We start from the raw sequence: 7,787 nt of genomic DNA, 5'->3' as shown, positions 1-7,787 counted from the left end.
CAGTTACAGCTTGACATATGACACGCATTGACCTTTCACTAACACTGGAGTGTTGTTGTTTGGGGCTAACGTTAGCTAAGTAGCTAGCATTTGGAACAATGTATTTGGAGTAAACTTGAGTGTACCGTACACATATTAGCCAAAGATGGTTTAGTATTTATTTTAGTAGAACAAAAAGCTCTGATGAAGGCCAACATGTAAGTTTCAAGTTCTCTAATTGTTACCATGCACCTGCAACAAGATAGCTCAGATGTGTGAGTGCCTTTTTGAATGTTGTAAGTAAAACATACCAACAGTAGATGTATCAAATAAAAATATTTACTATAAAGAAGAAACACTTTCAATGACAAAACAGAAATACACTTCAAGACTTCACCAAAAACAGTAGAAAATGTATAAAGGAATATCTATAAATACAATAGGTATAACTACTTCTTAATCATGGACTCTAAAATGGCCATAAGGCGTGCCTCCTTGGCAGTCACCTCCTTCTCCCACTTCTTTTTCACCGATGCAGCTGCCCAGCCAATTCACACTCCTTCACATAGATCCTGAAAAGACATACGATGAAGTACGACATTAACCAAAACATTAGCAAAGTAAAGTTGTGTGAACCTTGTCTATTGCTGTACCACATACTTTTACATTGGAGTGCCAAAGCGAAAACAGTAATGAGTGCCACTTACCATTACTTTCACCATAACAGGTTATGTGCAATGAAACTAGACCCATTCAGGCTGTAACTGTTCAGGTAGAAACTAATATTGCATAACATGAACATTACAATCAGCTCAACACGAATAAACCAAGGTGACAAATCAGGAGAACTAGAAGGAAAGAGAAGTGTTAGGTCCAGCAGCGCTGTGGAAATGAGGAATTTGGGCTACTGCGTTTTAGTCACAGAGTGCATCACCCAGTGCAGTGGCAAGATATACATTGCCACATGACTTACTCAAAACCTTTTGTTGCGGCATTTCTCCTGCCGGTGAACAGGTGTTATTCGCCACTGAATTAAATGCCTAGTATTGTCATCAGACCCTGAAACAGTTTGAACACAAGTCCATGTATTTACAACAAGTGGCTAGCTAGCTCAATTCCATCATAAATCGTGGAGTTGAATTTAATCGGCTAGTCAAATCTGTGTTCAAAGATGTACGATGAAATAGTCAAATCAAATAATGTATTGCTCGCGAACATAGGTCAGCAGATGTTATAGCGGGTGTAGCGAAATGCTTGTGTTTGTAGCAATGCAGTAAAATGTCAAACATGTACAGAAATAACGTTTGCATATTTGTTCGGAACTAATCCAATCAACAACCCAAATAGCACTGTAACAGCAATCAAAATGCAATATATAAGTAGTCGAGATCATTTTAATGAGAACAAAAATGACTTCCATTTGAACACCACCGCAGACGCTTCGCTATTTGCCATCTTCCAAGTTGTTTATTTGAAGAGAACTATCAAAACTCACAGCGCGCCTCTTCTAATGCATTGCGGCTGTGAAATTCCTGAACGTGTGACTGGGGTATAGTTAGCTTTATATTAAAGATTACACTTTGCACGACAATACCCTTTTCAACGGAATGTGGCAGGATGATAGAAATTACATTCTGAATCAGCTGACGATAGCGAACAAGTTAAAACCTTTGTTTCTGCAATTCGGGGTCGTATTTTCTTTTTGGTGGCGAAATGTAGCTAAAACGTTACTCTCCTCCGATCAAAGGGTTAACGACTCCCCCTATAAAAGCAACTAATCCTTGTGAAAACGGCCTGTGGAATCGATATGAGTCAGGGACATTTATTCTAGAGTCAAAATTGACTACAAAGTGTAAATAGGATAATTTTGGTCAGATATTCAGTCTCGTCTAAAACTGAGTTTGGATCCTGAGTACATCACAATGAGTAAATTAAGAATGGGGTAGGATTACAATTATGGCAACAATTCATGCCTATTAACACATGGTGGCACTGTGTTTTTTGGGAAAAGACAGGGCGAGTTCGCTTTGCATGGCCCGGTGCCCCCGGCCGGTGGAGACCACTCCACTTTCATTTGTGCAACTAAATCACAGGTGTCAATGACAGGGGTCTCCAACAGGTCGATCGAGAATTTCCACTGTAGAACAGGAATTACGTTGAAATAGGGGCGGCATTGCCCTCTGGTGGGGGCCTTTAAATTAAAAATACTTCCTTAAAACTTGAGTAGATTACACCCTATATGACTTTCATGAATACAACCAGCTGTTATTGGCTCAGGGAGCTTGTCTGTACAATCTACAGCAAAAAGATTTGTATTTTTTTACTTTGGCTATTTTAAATGGATTTCATTTCGTACTATGTAAAAAATATTTGGTTCAGGGACATCGTCTGTAAAATCTACGTTAATGATTTGTTTATTTGTTGACTTTGTTTTTTTTTCTATGAGTTTAAATACTCCCTTAAAATTTCAATAGCTTCCATCCCATATGATTTTCATTAATAGAACCAACTGTTCAGTCAGAGTAGTCAGCACAGCTATCCCCATTGAGACTGTGTCTGTGTACGCTTTAGCAATATAACTGGACTAAAGACCTCCTCCATTCCTCTAATTATTGAAAGAGATTGTGATATGTCACATCTCAAAATAGGGCTACTTAATGTTAGATCCCTCACTTCCAAGCCAGTCATAGTCAATGAACTAATCACTGATCATAATCTCTATGTGATTGGCCTGACTGAAACATGGGTCAAGCCTGATTAATTTACTGTGTTTAATGAGGCCTCTCCTCCTGGTTACACTAGTGACCATAAATTCTCGTAAAACTCAAAGATTCCTAGATGCCCTTCCAGACTCCGTCCACCTACCAAAGGACGTCGGAGTACAAAAATCAGTTAACCACCTAACTGATGATCTAAATTTAACCCTGCATAATACCCTAGATGCAGTTGCACCCCTAAAAACAAAAAACAATTATCACAAGAAATTTGCTAGTTGGTATACAGAAAATACTTGAGCCCTGAAGCAAGCTTCCAAAAAATTTGAACAGAAATGGTGCTCTACCAAATGGGAAGTCTTCTGACAAGCTTGGAAAGACAGTACCGTGCAATATCGAAGATCCCTCACTGCTGCTTGATTTTTCCAACCTAACTGAGGAGAATAAGAACAATCCAAAATGTATTTTTGATACTGTCGCAAAGCTAACTAAAAAGCAGGATTCCCCAAGAGAGGATGGCTTTCACTTCAGCAGTGATTAATTCATGAACTTCTTCGATGAAAAGATCATGATCAGTAGAAAGCATTACGGACTCCTCTTTGAATCTGCGTATTTCTCCCAAACTCAGTTGTCCTGAGTCTGCACAGAACTGTCAGGACCTAGAATCAATGGAAACACTCAACATTTTTTATCCTGTATCTCTTGACACATTCATGGAAATAATCATGGCCTCTAAACCTTCAAGCTGCATACTGGACCCTATTCCAACTAAACTACTGAAGGAGCTACTTCCTGTGCTTGGCCCTCCGATGTTGAACATAATAAACTCACTAAAAGTGGCAGTAATAAAGCCTCTCTTGAAAATGCCAAACCTTGACCCGGAAAATGTTTTTTAAAAAAGAAGAAAAAAAAGGATTGGCCTATATCGAATCTCCCATTCCTCTCAAACATTTTTGAAAAAGCTGTTGCGCAGACACTTACTGCCTTCCTGAAGACAAATAATGTATGCGAAACACTTCAGTCTGGTTTTAGACCCCATCACAGCACTGAGACTCCACTCATGAAGGTGGTAAATTACCTTTAATTGGCATCAGACCAAGGCTCTGCTTCTGTTCTCGTGCTCCTAGACCTTAGCGCTGCTTTTGACACCATCGATCACCACATTCTTTTAGAGAGATTGGAAACCCTAATTGGTCTACACAGACAATTTCTTGCCTGGTTTAGATCTTATCAGTCGAAAAGACATCAGTTCGTCTCTGGTTTGCCCTCTGACAAATCAATCAAAAATGTTTGTCCTCTGACAAATCAAAAACGTTTTGTCCAAAAATTATTCAGAAAAGCTAATATATGCTTTTGTCACTTCTAGATTAGACTACTGCAATGCTCTACTCTTTGGCAACCTGGATAAAGCACTAAATACATTTCAATTACTGCTAAATATGGCTGCTAGAATCTTGACTAGAACCCAAAAATGTAATCATATTACTCCAGTGCTAACTGCTGGCTTCCTGTCAAGGCTAGGGCTGATTTCAAGTTTTTACTGCTAACCTACAAAACATTACATGGGCTTGCTCCTACCTATCACTCCGATTTGGTCCTTCCGTACATATCTACACTTACGCTATGGTCACAAGACTCAGGCCTCCTTATTGTCCCTAGAATTTCTAAGCAAACAGATGGAGGCAGAGCTTTCTCCTATAGAACTCAATCTTTATGGAATGGTCTGCCTGTCCATGTGAGAGACACAGACTCGGCCTCGACCTTTAAGTCTTTACTGAAGACTCATTTCATCAGTAGGTCCTATGATTGAGTGTAGTCTGGCCCCAGGGTGTGAAGGTGAACGGCAAGGCACTGAAGTGACGAACCACCCTTGGGTCTCTGCCTGGCCACCTCCCTTCTCTCCACTGGGATTCTCTGCCTCTGCCTCTATTACGGGGGCTGAGTTACTGGCTTTCTAGTGCTCTTCTATGCCTAGGAGGGGTGCGTCACTTGAGTGGGTTGAGTCACAGACGTGATGCTTCTGTGATGTTCCTGTCCGGTTTTGCGTCCCCTCGGGATTGTGCGGTGGAGGAGATCTTTGTGGGCTTTACTCAGCCTTGTCTCAGGGTAGTAAGTTGGTTGATATCCCTCTAGTGGTGTGGATGCTGTGTTTTGGCAAAGTGAGTGGGGTTATATCCTACCTGGTTGGCCCTGTCCGGGGGTATCGTCGGACGGGGCCACAGTGTCCCCCAACCCACCCTGCCTCAGCCTCCAGTATCTATGCTGCAATAGTCTATGTGCCGGGGGGTAGTGTCAGTCTGTTTTATCTAGTGTAATTCTCCTGTCTTATCTGGTGTCCTGTGTGAATTTAAGAATGCTCCCTCTAATTCTCTCTCCCTCCCCTCCCGGAGGATCTGAGCCCTAAGACGATGCCTCAAGACTATCTGGCCTAATGACTCCTGGCTCTCCCTAGTACACCTGGTCGTGCTGCTACTCCAGTTTCAACTGTTCTGCCTGCGGCTATGGAACCCTGACCTGTTCACCTGACGTGCTACCTTATCCCGGAAACTGCTGTTTTGACTCTCTCTCTCTCATGGCCTTAATGGCCATGTACTATCTCCATCCGACACAACCAGAAGAGGACTGGCCACCCCTCAGAGCCTGGTTCCTCTCTAGGTTTCTTTCTATATTCATGCCTTTCTATGGAGTTTTTCCTAGCCACCGTGCTTTTACATCTGCATTGCTTGCTGTTTGGGGCTATAGGCTGGGTTTCTGTATAGCACTTTGTGACATCTGCTGATGTAAAAAGGGATTTTTAAATACATTTGATTGATTGATTGATTGATTGATTGTTGGACAATATGTAAAAACGAAAGGCCTTTTATAGTGTCTGACGGAGTTGACATAAATCCAGTTAGTTGCAGTTTATGAATAATACACAAAATAGGATGTTCCTTTACATGGTGTGATAGCTGATACTTTGGGCTATCAAAATATATATTTCAAACTGTGTTAATATTTAGACAAATATTTGTGGGAAAAAATCTTTCAAGAATCCGAGCTCTAAAACAACATTTTCTCTCTTTCTCATGGCAAAATGTGTAAAATTGTCACGATCGTCTTTAGGAGAGAGAGAGGACCAAGGCGCGGCGTGTGAAAAATACATCTTCTCTTTATTAAAAGAAGGAAAAACGAGACAAAACAACAAACAGACGACCGTGAAGCTATATAAACAGAAAATGGTGCTGACACTGACCACTACACACTGACATAGACAATTACCCATAAAAACACTAAAGCCTATGGTTGCCTTAAATATGGCTCCCAATCAGAGACAACAATAACCAGCTGTCTCTAATTGAGACCCAATTCAGGCAACCATAGACTTTCCTAGACACCTACACTGAACACTAAACCATCTCCTCTACTAAATCCCCTAAACCATACAACACCCAAGACAATACAAAAAACACACAAACTTCCCCATGTCACACCCTGACCTAACTAAAATAATAATGAAAACAAAGATAACTAAGGCCAGGGTGTGACAAAAATAGCATGAGATTAGATATAATACTTCCCATTTACTCTGTGCTCCATAAGAAAATATATAATCAAAAAAAGATACAATAATTCGGGGTTGGGGCTTGCGCGAACCTTGCAGGGGGTCCCCATATTTTTGGGGGTTTTTACGGAACAGAACAGCGAAAGCAAGATGTATAACTTGTTTGCTATCATCAGCTGGTTCTGAATATGTCATTTATATCATCCTGCCATGTTTCGTTGAAGAGGTATTGACAAGCAAAGTCTGAATCTTTAACATAAAGCTACTGTAACTACTGTAAGTGTGCAGCTAATGCTACTAGCTGAAAGTCTAAATGAGTATAACATCCTTGCATTTCAAGCTTGTTCGATATTCAAAAATGTTATATTTCCTGCATACCCAAACGGCCGTACTGATGCCCCGTACACATTGTGACGTAATTCATTACACCGTATGTCATCTTCACAGAGTCTTACCCCACTACTAAGTGTAGTGTTTGTAACACAAGATGGAGGAGAGCCTGTCTCTCCTCAGAGATCGCATTTATTTTTGGGAGATTGCAAAATGTGAACTTTTCATTCAAGACAGGATATATATTGTTTCAGGTGTCAATAAAACATGTATTGTTTAGTTACTTTTTCCTCAACTTGTTTTTCTAACTTTATGGCAAGTCAAGCTAGCGTACACTGCAGAGCAGTTAGCTAGCTAAAAGATACCATTGTAGCTAGCGGCCTCCACCTAATAATTGTTATCAAAAAGAAACGTCATTACCATCACAATAAACTTAAACGGGAGGCAACAGTCATATAACATAATTGGCTTAACCTCTCTAGGGTACGTGGGACGCTAACGTCCCACCTGACCAACATCCAGTGAAAGTGCAGGGCACCAAATTCAAACAAAAGAAATCTCATAATTAAAATTCCTCAAACATACATGTATTTTACACCATTTTAAAGATACACTTGTTGTAAATCCCACCAAAGTGTCCGATTTCAAAAAGGCTTTACGACAAAAGCATGCCATGCGATTATGTTAGGTCAGTACCTAGTCACAAAAAAACACAGCCATTTTTCAAACCAAAGAGAGGAGTCACAAAAAGCAGAAATAGAGATAAAATTAATCACTAACCTTTGATGATCTTCATCAGATGACACTTATAGGACTTCATGTTACACAATACATGTATGTTTTGTTCGATAAAGTTCATATTTATATCCAAAAATCTCAGTTTACATTGGCACGTTATGTTCAGTAGTTCCAAAACATCCGGTGATTTTGCAGAGAGCCACATCAATTTACAGAAATACTCATAATAAACATTGCTAAAAGATACAACTGTTATGCATGGAATTTTAGATCCACTTCTCCTTAATGCAAACGCTGTCAGATTTCAAAAAAATAATTACGGAAAAAGCACACCATGCAATAATCTGAGTACAGCGCTCAGACACAAAATCAAGCCATACAGATATCCACCATGTTGTGTAGTCAACCGAAGCCAGAAATAACATTATAAATATTCACTTACCTTTGATGATCTTCATCAGAATGCACTCCCAGGAATCCCA

At 40.1% G+C, this 7,787-nt stretch overlaps 1 long non-coding RNA gene across 1 annotated transcript; it reads right to left on the bottom strand.

The window, feature by feature from the left end:
- Positions 1 to 302: 302 nt before the first annotated feature.
- Positions 303 to 6,274, bottom strand: LOC129865763 (uncharacterized). The gene is made up of 2 exons (XR_008761410.1): positions 687 to 6,274; positions 303 to 551 (listed from the first exon to the last, which is right to left on the bottom strand). It is a non-coding gene; the product is annotated as an uncharacterized LOC129865763 (long non-coding RNA).
- Positions 6,275 to 7,787: the final 1,513 nt, after the last annotated feature.

This window comes from Salvelinus fontinalis, chromosome 11, assembly GCF_029448725.1.
Source record: "Salvelinus fontinalis isolate EN_2023a chromosome 11, ASM2944872v1, whole genome shotgun sequence".
NCBI classification, from domain to species: domain Eukaryota; kingdom Metazoa; phylum Chordata; class Actinopteri; order Salmoniformes; family Salmonidae; genus Salvelinus; species Salvelinus fontinalis.
The sequence above is the reverse complement of the archived record's forward strand: the minus strand, read 5'-3'. Positions and strand labels throughout refer to the sequence as shown.